The sequence below is a fragment of the Ornithodoros turicata genome, unplaced genomic scaffold, assembly GCF_037126465.1.
Source record: "Ornithodoros turicata isolate Travis unplaced genomic scaffold, ASM3712646v1 ctg00001043.1, whole genome shotgun sequence".
Classification (NCBI taxonomy): Eukaryota; Metazoa; Arthropoda; class Arachnida; order Ixodida; family Argasidae; genus Ornithodoros; species Ornithodoros turicata.
In genome coordinates, this window is record NW_026999444.1 from 283037 (window position 1) to 296366 (window position 13330).

A 13330-nucleotide genomic window follows, 5' to 3' on the forward strand; every position below is an offset into this window, starting at 1 on the left:
TGATGTCACGAACTTTTTGCGAACCCGCGGTTCGACTGCGAACCTGGTGGTTCGCAAGGTTCGACGAACCTTCGAATTTCTTGTCAGTTTCGCAAAGGCTCGCAAAAGTTCGCAGCTGAATTCAGCTGATTTTTTTTCGTGGGGCCTTGGATGACAGGTAAGCGACGAAAGTCGTCCCCAGACCAGAGCCCACTCGTGTTCTGGATTCGTGGTAAACGTAGTTTGTACATTTACGATTTAACTGCTAACAGTTTTGTGCCGTTGCCCTTGCGTTCTTTATTTTTCTTACCGACTGTCTGTTTACTCTGCGAAGGTGTATGTAGGAATGTTAGGTGGTACAGTGGTAGGCGCAGGTAAGTTTCTGTTGCTAGAAAAGTACAAATCGAAGGAAAGCTAACTGATTTATTGAACATACCTTACAGGAGGACATATTGTCTGATGTGATTAAGCCTAATTAAGCCTTGAGTGGCGTACGTTAGACTGTTTATGTTTCCGGGCAGATCGCGCCAGCGCATGCGCAGTGAAGTCGAACTTTTGCGAACTTTCGCGAATTTTTCAGAGAAAAGTTCGAAAGTATCGAACTTTTGCGAACTCGAACCTTGCCAGGTTCGTGACATCACTAGTTATGACGAAAGTGGCGTCTGTGAGGAGGACGCCACTGAAGGGGTTGGTGGAACTAGAGGCACTTCAGCAGCAGAAGCTGGCGTTTGAAGAAGGGGTGAGAGTTCTGTGCTTCCTGTTATGCTGTCTGTCTGTACAAAGAGTGATCACCTGCGCAGTTGACGCAGTGATGTGGCCCTCCCTAAGCAGCACACAATATTGGGCCCATATTGGCTGGTCAACGGCGATACGGGTCCAACACGGGACCCGTTTCGCCAAGATTTTCCCAACAGTGGCTCAAATTGGGTTTGGTCAAATTGTTTGAGCCATTATTGGGAAAATCCTGGCAATATGGGCCCCATATTGCCAGTGTAAACCCCATATTCGCTGAAAATGCAGCAAATGGTATGTTCAGGCGTTGCAAAAATGCCCAAGCAGAACGACAAGATTGGACGTTGATGCGTGTGAAATGCCCAATTGAATACGTCGTTACATCCAAAAACTTCCCGCACATCATGGACATTGTTCGAAACAGTAAACATACGTGGCAATCCCATCGTAACATTCACTAGAACTCGACAACTTTCCACTTTCTGGAAGCTGGCGCTATCTTGCTTCGCGATGCCAATGCCAATCGGTCGAACCGACTGAGAGTAAACATGGCCGTTTCACCGAAATCACGCGTCGTACAACTACTGCGCATGCGCGACAGTCGGATCCGACGCTTCGTACGGGCTAAAATGTCGCTGGTTCCTCTAATGATAACGGAATTGCGGCTAGGTCAAGTAAAAAAACACAATGTTTGGTAGAAAGGGATGGCTCTTCTGTAAAGTTAGGTGCTTACAAGTTACTGCAAGCAGTGTGAGTAGCAGAGGCGTATGTCCGTCACCGTTACGAAAGTGTTTTGCTCCTTCGTACTCCCTGAGTGTGTTGGAACTTTTTGGTTCATAGACTATTGTGATACCAACGAAGGCTCCTGAGGGACAGCTGGCAGTTTCGTGGGATTGCCTGCACTAGGTTAATCCTGCTCTTCGTTTTTAGGGCGAGAGCAGTACTATTTTTGAAATGTGCTGTGGGCAAGCTTTAGCTTGTTCCATCCTACAGTTGATAATACGATTGCATGTGTCCTTCAGCAAGACGGGCGTCGCGCCTGTTCTTCGCTTTGGGGCGATGCAGTGTTATAATTGTATGCAACGTGGGGATCAATGAGACTTGCAGAGATGAAAAAGCAAAGAGCAGAGAGAAGTAATATCAGTGGTGGATATTAAACCGGATAATGTTTTATTATTACACGGACTCCCCGTTGGCATTATCACAGAAATATTGGCAACATTGACGAACAATGGGCCTGCCAATATGGGCAGCCCATATTGGTACAATATGGAGCCCGGTTGCACTCCCGATATTGGTCCAATTTTAGCAGCCCTTATTGGACCAATATTGGCGTTGTTAGCAGAAAATATGGATCCAATATTGGAGTGCTGCTTGGGTCCACACTCTTTGAAATCATGGTCCTGCTTGGTGCATAGAGCACAGCATGCAGATCCTCTACAAGCATCGGATGGGTGGACAAAGCCATAGCACTTAAAACACCTGAGGGAGTTTGGCAAATAGGGGCGTAGATCGGTAGATATATAGCCTACTTTCAGTTTATCTGGAAAAGTGGGGCTATTGAAAGTGAGAACGGTGCCTCTATTGGTGACGATCATTACTTTTTCATATTTTAATTTTTCAAGACATCGATGACTCAATTAACTTTTAGGTTCTCCAAAATTTCCTCAACAGAGATTTCGACGATTTCTGAAAGAGCTGTTACCACGCAAACGATGAAGGGAGGCAGGGGTGTTTGTACTCATTAGTTCTATGGTTTCGAGGATGTGGTCGCTGTCACTCCCTCATGTACATTTGATGAATATGTCCCTGAATGATGTTTGTTAATTTCTGTCTAATGATATGACACTGCCTTCTGGAGAAGAACGAAGACATCCTTCTAGAGGTGTGTGACCACTGCACAGTATCAGTTATTCCTGTGAAAGAGATTGTTATTCATGGCTGTTGGGACAGCCGGTCCCGACACGTTTATTGTGTCTGATCAAAGCATAAGAAGTTTTACCCATTTCAGGTTTACGTAATGAGTCTTCCGATTGATCACCCACACTTCATAGTCACACAGGGAGAAGCTGCCAGAGTTATGATAACCCCCGACTGAAAAACACCATAATTATTCTGGTGCTTTGTGGTATTCCTAAACTCTTGTGGTGTTGGTAATGTGCATATCAAAACTGTCTGGTGCGATACCAGACGATTCTGGTGATGTCACGTTCTCATGATGTGCACACTTACTGACAAGCTATTTTTGATGTCCACATCAGAGTGGCCTGCTCTGACACCAGAATGCTTCTGGTGCGCTCTTGTACGCTTGGTGTGTGAACTAGAGTGACACAGTATTTTAATCTAACCCTTAGCGCCGCAATACCAAACTCACGTGAAGGTCGACGTGGCGTGTCAGACGCCGCACATTAGTGGACTAACCAGATAACGTCACACCTGCTCTCTTTACAAGTGCGATGTTGTCTGGTGAGTGCGCTAAATGTGGCATGATCGAGCTCACCAACACGTGATGTCGAGTTTCATGCGATTTCTTAGCGAACCTGAACTCGCGCCGTATCAGAAGATTGCCATCGTGAGTTTCAGGACCCAAAATGCCAAGCTATGCCAGATATACAGGCCACAAGGCTGATGGTCCTATTGAAAGAAACAGACTGACCAACCCACCGCCCATCACTCCATGAAAAAAAAACCACCGCCACCGTTTAAGGCTTCTCCCCTTCGCCTCACAACCTCTCGGCATGGTCGGATAACACCTTTAGGAGTAGGGGGCTAGGGTCCGCGCGGGCGCCACTCAGCAACAATCAGCGAGCACTGATGGCCTGCTGACCAGGGCTAAAGTAACACGTATATCTCATTACACAGTCTATGCCCCTTTTATACCACGTGTAAGGCACAGATCACCGATGGAAAGGCTCCTATGCTTCTATACTTCTGTGTTATGTGCATAGGTTCAGTATTTATGAACCTTGACTTACAGGACGTCTTGTACCACATAACTTTTTATAGAGACAGCATCATCACAGTTAAACAGAGTTAGTTAATAAGTACACACGCCAATAGCAGCATCTTAATTAGAATGGTGAGTGACTGATGGCAGCACGTTATATGTACGACATCAACAAATTTAGGCAACATCTCTCGGAAGATAGCCTCACCAGTGAAGGCGGCGCCACAATTGGCGAAGCCGCGGTATACCATATCACTATCCGTTACCCAAACTATGCTATAGGTACCCTTCCTTGAGATAATGGCCCAATCAATCAAATGCTTTATTGATCGCAGGCCAATACTACTACTACGAGCGGTAGTGCTGCCTGGAACGTCTTTGGTAGAAACTTTCCCACATATTTTTACGTGTGGCGTAATGTGCACACACTTTTTCACTGCGGTTCACACCCATGCTTGGTGACTGTGCCAACATATTTGACGTGAAACAGCCTTTGAATCAGACCGACACAGGATAAAAGTTTATCAAAATGAACACGTCTATATAGTCTCGTCTTTGTAAGTCCGGAATTCCGTGACACCGGAGATGCAAGACTGGTGTCGTTCAATTGGATATATAGTCAACTCGGTCACACGACCGTGAGATGACGTCGCAGTAGTACCCGTCTCTTTGTTTATTGCTTGTGGAGATCAATAGCCTTAAGTGAGAATGAACTTTGGACAATAGGGACAAGTGGACCTTAGACGATATTTCTTTGCAAAATACTTAAAATAAGTGTGCAAAAAGTTAAACAATTCAAGTTATCAGCCGCAGCCCGAAGAGCGAGCCTCAAATAGAGATGCTGCACGTCATTCGAAAGCGAAGCCCCTGGGCTCTACATGGCATTGAAATGTGCAGCGCCGAGGAAGCGAGACCGTGTCGGGTGCGTCTCAAAGTTGAGGGGATGTGCGCGGAAAACGCCGCAGCATCCATCTGTGTGGATGGACACCTGTATATTGACATTCACTTTCGCTTTCACGTTATTTCGCGTTAAACCAACAGCCGTGGACCCTGACACCGTCCCCACTGAATTTATACCCTCTTCTTCCCAATGCGGAGTTGTGTTGGAATGTAAATTAGAAAAGTATTATCAACTTCCTGCTGGGAGTCATTGTTGCAACGTAAATGTTTAAAATTTATCTCTGAACAGAGGGTTGTGAGGGATACAAGGTTTACAATGTACCAAAATATTTTTTTGTACTACAATCGACATTTATTTAGCGGTCTCCAGGCTTTTCTTTTTTTTTCTTTTCTGGGCTGCGAAAACTGTAACGCAACATAACACAATTGTGTTCAGAAACTGTTGATGTAAATGTATACAAGTTTCTCTTTTTATTTGACACAGGTATTTCATAAGAAAGCTGTGAGAGCAGCGCTGATGTCATCTTTGGCAGGTGTGTTATTCCGCCAGGTTTACCGCGTGCAGCACAGTGTATTCAACTACTGCACGAGTAATTGATAACAATACGTTAATTGACTTGTTTATTAGATACTTACATATTTTTCTCACAGGCAGTCTTCACAGATTCCAAATCTGCACTTCAAGCAATTCAAAATTCGGGCATACGAGGCCCATCCACACCCTAGTCACAGATGTGTTAATGGCTTACCACACTATATACGCAGCAGGCCACAGGCTAGTTCTCCAGTGGGTTCCAGCCCATTGTGGTGTCGTGGGGAACGAGCAGGCCGACAGCGCCGCAGAAGCAGCACTCTCGTATCGCAAACAGACCAGTATTGTTCTGCTGAGAGGAGACCGCCGTTCAATTCTCCCACGCCTAGTGACACCCCTGGCTTCCCGCCAATGGACAACCGACATTATTCCCCCCTCTATGTTGAGCAGAGTTGATCCAACGCTCGCCTTCCGCATGCCACGAAACACCTCTCGTCAAGATGCTGCATTAATCCACCGAATGCGCCTCGATGTGGCCTTTACAGCTCAGTGGCGTTACCGCTTGAGACAAGTTGACTCTTCACCTGCTGCCACTGTGGTGTGCTTGAGGATCTGGAGCGTATTCTTCTTCATTGCTCCCACTACCAACCTTCCCGAACCACACTCTCCGAGTCTCTTCGTCAGCTGGACTCTCGCCCCTTCTCCTATCGAAATTGCTTGGTCCCTGGCCTAATCCAGCCCAGCAACGCTCTGTGCTCAAAGCTCTTCTGACATTTCTGGACACCATCGGACTTCGATCGTTATTGTGAAGGGGCTCGTTATTTTATTCCCCACATTCCCACCGGCAATGAGGTAGAGTATCGCCTGTGGCGATGAACCTCCCCACTCTCCAAAGCCAAAATAAAGTTGTTGTTGTTGTTGTACATATTTTTCGCGAAATGTGGCATAGCATTATCCGAGTCAATCATTATTCAACTCCATCGCCCTTATTGAACACCCTGAGAGATGAACGTACCTTGAAGTATTAGTTGTTAAATTTTGAAGTGCTAAACAGCCCAAAGCAGAATAGCGGAGAAACAGCGACAGGTAATCCGCGTGAGATAGCCACGTATTTTAAATGATTGGAGTAGCGTTAATTTACTACAGTCCAGCAACGGTAGCGACGGCGCGACTTGTCTAGAATGCACAAGATGAGGAAACTCGAAATGCATACACAACCAAGCGGTAAAAAGTTGGAGGAAGAAGACAAACATGTCAATGTCAATCCTCCCGCATAGATGTCTATGGTTTTTCTAGATTTGTGGTGGGAGCTACGCTTGCGTTAGGTTATGTTAGATAATTGGAAGACTCGCGCAGATTCCAACGCTGTCAAAAAAAAAAGCAAAGGATACCTGTTTACCGACAGCACACTTTGTCATACAATGAACATCGCTATCATCCTACTCCTACGAAAAGTACCGTGCCGTTGTAGGCATCGTATCTCAGGCAGTCTTGCGTTGCTCACAGAGGGCCGCGTGCCGAACGGAGATACCAGACATATATCGCATTCCATAAGGTTGTCTGTGTCGTCAGCATTTCCTGCTTATAAGTGGACATGTAGAAGGGATATAAGAGGGTAAATGTAAATGGACGTAAGCCATTTGAAATTGAAGTATTCGAAGGTTTTTTAATAGTAAGGATAATTGAAGGTAATTCGAAGTAATTAAAGCAAGAAAGTTGAGTTGAAAGGTTATGAATGTAAGGTACATCTAATTAAGAGAAGGATTAAATGAAATTAAAGATTACCGAAAGTAACCGTGTGTGGCCAGAGCTAATTAATTGTAATAAAAGGTAATTACTGTCAATTAAAGGGAAATTGAGACAAATTAAAGCAAATAAATGTAATTAAAAGGAATTAAATGAAATTCAAGATTACCTCACGTAACCTAAGGGTACCTTCGGTAATTAAAGGGTAATTGAAAGTTTCGTACCGGATGTCATGTATAGACCGGAGACGGCGAACAGGAAGTCAGGTTTAGACCGGAAGTCGGTACCCGGAAGTCAAGTATGGACCGGAAAAGGGGCTTAATGCTAACGCATTTTTCTCGCATTTACCACTGAATCGCCACTGAGTTTTTTGTGGGCAGAACTTTCAGACGAATGTTGCCACAGTTTCCCCCTGAAGTCAGACCAGGAGGCACACCAAACCCCATTCTTTCCGGCTGTCCTCTCTTCATCTCTCCACATATGTATGTCGCTCACTCGTAACGCTAACACGCAATCGCGAAGAAAAACACACAAGGAGCTTCGGACATCGTACGCGCTCGATGTAAAAGCAAGCAGGAAGCTTGCATGCTGCTCATCGGCATGAACAACAACGTGATACCCGCCACTACAAAGGAATCAGGGGCTGGGCTCATCATAGTTTCAGAACGGATATCACAAAGCCCCTCCGATCTGCTAAAGGGCCAGTTTTAGAACATTGGATGAACTCTAACAAAAAGATACGCGCGAGAAGTAACATCGCAGAACGCATGCCGGTGGAGGAAGGGTACACGTGCTAGTGAGGGAGGCAGGTGTTCTGAAAGATGGCGTCTGTGCGTTCTCAGTCGAGGGATTTCAGAATTACGTGTGCCGTCCTTTTAGAACGGTGTGTGATTTTCTATCACCAGAGCATTAAGGGAACTGCATCGGGTTCTGGGAAACCGTGCTAGAAAATACACGAGTCCTCCACGAAATTATGTGCTTGCTATGAAATAGATTTTTATTTCCGCGAGTAGCGTAGCTGATGGAAGGAAGTGTTGAAGTCAAGTGTGAAGGGCCAAAAATTAACCCAGTTTAAACGGTAATTTTCATTTACGGAGATTATTACATTGCTCGGACATATGGTTTACTGAGATATGCCGGGTGTTGAAAAAAGGGGAGCTCCAAATGACTGTGTTTATATCTTAGAGGGCGTGAACACAGATACGAGCATTTACATGTTGTTCAATGATGTGTCCAGACCCCCCAACCTAACACCCCACAAAGGTCTCGAAGGCACCCCCTTCCTAAAATTTTGTGAGGTTACCCAATATCTCTTCAAAGAACATTAAAATACATGGAGCAGTGACGTCACACCCCCTGCGGGGCCCAATACACCCCCATGCACAAAATTGTGGGTAAACCACTGATGGTATTTCTTTAGTTTATTTATCTATTGGTTTTACGTGCCCGCCAACAGCGTGAGACCCCATATAGATGTGCACAAAAAAGAAGGTTACTTACAAGAAGGAACTTACAAGAAGATAAAATATTGCGAAGAGGATAAAAACGAAATAATATCAGCAAAAATGTCCACACTAGTATTTCGAATTTTGATCTACGGAGATTATTCTGTTGCTCGCAGATATGCTTTACTGATATATGCCGGTTTTTGAAAAAAAGGGGAGGTCCAAATGACTGTGTTTATAGCTTAGAGGGCGTGAACACAGATACGATCGTTTACATGTTTTTCAATGATGTGTCCAGACCCCCAAATCCCCTAACGCCAAAAAACAAACCCATAAAACCATAAAAGTCTGGAAGACACCCCTCTTGCTAAAATTTTGTGAGGTTACCCAATATCTCCTCAAAGAACATAAAAATACATGGAGCAGTGACGTCACACCCCTTGCGGGGCCCAATACACCCCCATGCACAAAATTCTGGGTAAACCACTTCACTTCTCCAGAAATGACTCCAGGCACTGTACTAAAGCCAGCGTGCTATTGATCCAAAAGGTGTTTCGTGTCATATCAACGGACACATCCGCGAGAAGATAAATGCAGGAGCTTGCTGGTTGATATGTGGCGTACTATTGCCAAGCGATCTGTCTGTTGCTGTGGTGAAAGGCATGGTGTCCATGGCAGTGTCCATGGCTGACCTCACAAGGAAACGTGTCAATACTTGCCTTATAGCGTCTAAGGAAAGCGCACAGCCAGAACGCACAGCCGGTACCGTGATTCGAACCTCGGTCAGATTCCAGTTGCGACGTGTAAAAGTTTTCGTCTTTTCCACGGAGCTAGGGGAACTGGAGATGTCAGTGAGACACGAAAACGAAAAGAAAGAAGGAAAGAAAGAACATGACAAGTATTTGTGCTAGTCTCACAGTGAATAACTCTTGTAATTTCCTTGTAATTTCCTTTGTAATTCTTGTAATATTTTTTTTTTAAATCCTATGTTATATGACTGCTCTACTGCAACAAGAGAGACGGGTCAATATGCTTGTTACCTGTTAGGATTTCATTTTGTGTCGGAACGTTCTTTGTTAGGAAACCTGTTTAAATAACGAAGTGCGTGTTTAATACGCACATGTTGGCCGATGTCGCTGTCTTCACTACAACCGTTATTGTGGGCGTTACTGTTTAGAAAAATGCTGTTAACCGAATTGAGGCTCTGACGTTGGAAACAGTGAAAGATCAATGGACAGAACACAAAACAAGCTGTGCAAGATGGGGCTGATTTTGGTAGCAAGCACAATGAAAAGAGTGTATTTAGCGGATAAGTTTGAACGCTATGTTTCTAAGTGTGAATGAATCCGCGATAAAATATAATATCCGCATTTTGGAATCTTCATGATGAGCCAAGATGGTGACATTTGGTTGCGCTTCCGTTTCCCAACATCGACTGCATTACCCGCAGTTATGGGCTACCATATGGATAAACGCCTGGTATGCCACTACTGTCCCTTGCGTATGCTGCCCACTAACGAATAAGATAAAAAAAAGAATAACAGCCCAATGAGCGCACACGAAGAACATGCATTGTTCAGATGTGTCCTGTTTGCTCCCAGCCTCGTTTTTGTCTTTTTCTTTTCTTTTTCTGCGGGTAACGCACAAGCTCATGGAGGTGGGCAACGTCACGACTGCCGCTATTGGGGAAAGTGCGTCCTGGGCCGACTTCGAAGGGAACTCTGCCGACATATATATCACAGCGTCTGAGGGACAACCCACGAAAAACCGGGACGGCACAACTGACACCGGGATTCGAACCCCAGTACCTCCCTGCCTGACGCCACATGACCACCATACCCAAAGTTGACCAATCGCCGCCGACAAAAACGGCACTGGCGTAGTGAGTACGTAGGTACGTGCACAGTCCTTATTTTGGTTCACTTGCATAGCAAACGTTTGTCAATTCATATATCAAGGTTCGTTCGCTTCTCGGCTGTTCCATAAGGACGATGGATTTCAGTAATGGATGTTTCCCAGAAAACATGCAATGACTTCGTTGATTAATGAATTTAACATGTTTCGTGCAGTACTTGCACACACTGCCCTACGAGTATCCGCCTGACCGCATAAGTCGCTGCGAAGATGATATCAGTGCTGCTCTCACCGCTTTTTAATAATATATGTATCGAATAAAAAGCACCTTGTACATATTACACAATTCTACTGTTGCGAGGAAATCAAAAATACTATGCAGAATGTTCTAGAAAATACACCATTTGGTTGCTACTATCATAAGTGTGGAGCCGTTGATTTTCTGCGTTTTCTCTCATGTGCCTTATTGGGTTTTATACTGACGCATTCAGTTTGTGCAGCATGAGCTGACCCAGCAGGGAAGCGTCATCTTCTGTTTGGCCTCCTTGTGTCGCTTCTTCAAACACAAGCTGCACCGCTGATGAGGCCCTGCCGATAAGCGTGGCGTGTCGAAGGAGTAATCTCAGTCACAAATTTCATGCTACGCCCTCAATTCCCTGCTCTAAGGATCACCTTGAATATGAAAATAATTATGCGATAATGCTGGTCACACTACCACCTTTGTTGTGATCAACATCACTAATTAACGAAATATTAAAATGTATTAGAAAATGCATCAATCCTTCAAACGACCACGGAAGACAGCACAGGCTATAACTAGTTAGAACACACTCCTCCTGAGATATGGTGACCTTTGCCACCGACGTCATAATAGCTACTGTTCCCCAAACACATGTAGGATGCATTATGCGCCAGCGCTCTTCCTGTGCTTATACTCACACATCGAGCTCGATCCTGCACATTGGTATCTCATTTCACTCTGTACCTTGACAACATAATTTTGAAGAAGTTGTTCGCCACAGCCTTTTGGTTTTAATTGGTCTGGAACACAATTCTTCTTGTAGTCCAACATACTGCAAAAGATAGCAGACAAATATCTGTTACATGACCCCGGACCTTCTCGTGGCTAATAAATTCTACTATTACTATTCACACTAATTATAACCCAGCTCCGGATTGTAAGACAGACAACACGTGACATTGAAGCACAACCCTGCAGGGAATACAAGACGTGATCACATTGAATTCTTTCCGCAATTTTATTTACATTCAATGAGAAATCAAACTTCCAATTCGTTCAACGTGTACAGGACGACTATCTATCATTGACTGAATTGGACGTTTGCAGTGAAGCTGCCTTCGCGAAACCGGGTTCCACCGCGTTGTGTTGCGAAGACCGCTACCACGGAATAAGGAACCGAATGAATGAATTGGTTTAATGGGTGCCAATGAGAAAGGCTGATTTGCAATTGATTTAATGAGATCCAGCATTTCATGTATCACAGACTTCGCCAATACAAGGAATGAGAAGTCAGTTGGAAGAATTGTTCTAATGGGTATCAATGAGAAACTCCTTTCAAATTGATTGAACGAGATCAAACATGCTGCTTGGCATATTGGTAATACAATAAGTGAGACGCCAGTTGTTGAAGGAATGGGCGTAATAGCGACCGACGGTACATGCTCATTCTAAAATTGAGTAATGGTATGATTAGCAAGAACGCTGTACGTCCGTGCAGAAAATGAACTAATTCGAGGAAGTGGTCTTATTCGGACAAATGAAATTCCAGAATACGCATTGTATCGAAAAATATGGCACTTAAGGAAATGAAAATTGAATGGAAATGTGAAATTAAAATTTATTCCTAACAAATCAAATAGCCGTTGCCCAATGTCGCGGAGGCTGGCCGCTGGTGCAAAGGCAAAGGAGGGCGCGTTGTAACACGTTTTCAATGCCGCACCACATAGTGATTCGTCCGCCTTGAAAATTGTTGAAAATTTTTGTGAATATTTCTTCAAAAGTACATGTGCCTTGGTAACTTCGCATTACTGCTCTTACTTGAATTTATTGTTTTTGCATTCCGTGCGACATTCAACAGCGCTTAAGAGTAAGCGTTTCTCCAAATCTCCCCCCCCCCCCCCCCTGCCGACTTATTCATCAGTCTCTTACCAAACGTCGAAGCGTGAGGATGTACAATTGGCACTTTTTCTACGTTGTTACCGATGCTTTTAGCATTGCTCGTAGGCGAATATGAGGCTTGAGAGAACACAGCCAGATGTGCGGGAAGATCGCTATGAACGGCGCTGTGTGCAACGGTATGTAATGTGTTTTGTGCATATTTCATACTGACATGCTCTGTAAACGCGCAGTTGTTTGTTGAATATCCCATTCAAGTAGTTCGTTATATTTAAAATAAAGAAATACATATAGGATGCATGTATGAGCGTGTGCGATTCCCGCGATGGAAATAAAATGGATGCTGAAAGAGTGCTGATGCGAGCGACTCGGGTTGGATGAAACGTAGACATGGTGTTGAAGGAAGACAGGACGCTACGCAGACAACCTGTTCTTGCTTCGTGCTTCGCGCGCTGCATATTGCGAGCTAATGCACACACTTCCGTCTATACCCGTTGTGTGCCTCTTATGGTCGCAGAGTTGCATTGTTGCAAATGCAACCGTGCGACCTGCCAGTTTTGCAAGTTTTTTAAGTCTGGAATCGTTTTGGAAGACGCGAGGAGACATTGCACCCAGGATTGTATTGTCCAACCACCTGTAACTGAGCAACTTTAGAAATTGCATTAATAAAAAAATGAAAAATTTAATACAAAGGGAACGCATGCCATAACAGATTCCGCGCATAATGCGCGGCCACCTCAAAAAGCCGCATCTCATGGTGCGGCTCATCATCTCATGGTGCGGCGGAAGAAATGTCCGTACGGGCCCGTACGGACCTTTCTTCCCTCCGGGCTGTTGACCCACAATTCGCATGAACCTTTAAACACGTCACACCTAACCCTTTAAATACCATGCCAATGATGAGGACGGTGCCCAGAAGAAGAACAGTCTCTGTTCGAAATATCGGCGGCTTCTGTCCTGAGGCAACTCCCTTCCTACATCTCTACCGGTTCGCTGGATTTCTACCCACCCTTAGAAATAGTTCTTCTATCGTGCCGTCATGAGCTGCCGTGTCTTCT

The 13330-nt window shown here is 44.7% G+C and overlaps 1 long non-coding RNA gene across 1 annotated transcript in view; it reads right to left on the bottom strand.

The window, feature by feature from the left end:
* LOC135376134 (uncharacterized) overlaps positions 1-11202 on the bottom strand; it is a 50713-nt gene extending 39511 nt beyond the window's left edge. Inside the window, exon 1 of the long non-coding RNA XR_010417556.1 lies at positions 11075-11202. This is a non-coding gene — a long non-coding RNA (uncharacterized LOC135376134). The remainder of the gene's footprint in view (positions 1-11074) is intronic.
* Positions 11203-13330: the final 2128 nt, after the last annotated feature.